The following is a 1,132-nucleotide window of genomic DNA, read 5'->3' as shown; positions in this document are numbered from 1 at the left end:
ATCTAGTCTACTGGTACACTCTAAGTGTGCATCTATTACTGTTTGCACACTACTGGCTCTTACTGAACTCACAGCCAACTAAAACTACCACATCTTCTTGACGGCTAAAATGAGATACTTATATGCTAAGGTTAAAATAAACTATAAGAATTATCTAGTAGTCCAATATACTAGTTTTCTTTTATTTTTTGCCAGATGGAAGAATTTTATGGCTTTGTTAACACAAACACAATGTGCACACAATCTCTCTATTCATTTTCTTTGCTGTGCAGCCTGGCATTGGGATTGGTGACTCTGAGGGCCAGCTGGATTGCTCTTTCCACAATGGTTCTGAGGTTCTTTGAGGCAATATGTGAGCAAGCTCAGCACAGTAAGATTTGTTGCACATCAGCAGCACTTCAAGGTCCTTGACCTTGTGGACCAGGAACATCTGAAAAGCAACGGGCAGCACGTGCTTTGTTTTCTTGTTGCTCCCATAACCAGTTCTGGGCATCCAGATCTGGCCCTTCACTCTTCTGTACACTCTATTGTCAATGCCTCTAGGTTTCTACCAGTTCTGCTTAGTTTGATATATCAGTCTGACAGGTGCCAGATGGACTTCTTTGTCCCTTTTTTTTTACAATCTTGGTTTTCATGAGGGGTCTGAGGGTAGCCATGATGCCAAGTTGGAGATGGCAGTCACCTCCATAGGCAGCGCCAAGCAAGAGACCAATCCACTAATTTTCCAGGAAAGGAAATTGAAGCCCAAAGAGGTCAAGTGACTCACAGCTTCTGTAGAGTGGGGCAGAGTAGGGACTCCTATCTCCTGATCTGGTTACTCTTTCTACTACCCCAGGCTGCCTTTTGACTTGTTGTCATTTCAGAAGGGAAGTGAAAAGCATCTTCTACTTCAAGGCAGTTTGTCTCACTCAATATGTTGCACTATTGGATTTTGGAACCCAATACATGACCTTGGGTTTAGTTCTTCTAGATTTCATCTTATTCATATCATTCAATCTGTCAAGATCTTTTCTGGCCTTGATTTGGTGATGCATTGTCGTGGCAGGTCCTCCCAGCCTTGTGCTGGAACGTCTTCTAGCTCTGAATGCTTTTTGTTCTGGATGCTCTGCCAGTTTGCTCCGCTGGAAGCTTG

General features: G+C 43.3%; 1 pseudogene; it reads right to left on the bottom strand.

Annotated features, from left to right (window-relative positions):
* Nucleotides 1-248: 248 nt before the first annotated feature.
* Nucleotides 249-671, bottom strand: LOC136376406 (large ribosomal subunit protein eL32-like; annotated as a pseudogene).
* Nucleotides 672-1,132: the final 461 nt, after the last annotated feature.

Source organism: Saccopteryx leptura, chromosome 6 (genome assembly GCF_036850995.1).
Source record: "Saccopteryx leptura isolate mSacLep1 chromosome 6, mSacLep1_pri_phased_curated, whole genome shotgun sequence".
Taxonomy (NCBI): Eukaryota; Metazoa; Chordata; class Mammalia; order Chiroptera; family Emballonuridae; genus Saccopteryx; species Saccopteryx leptura.
This window is presented reverse-complemented; position numbering and strand designations above follow the sequence as displayed.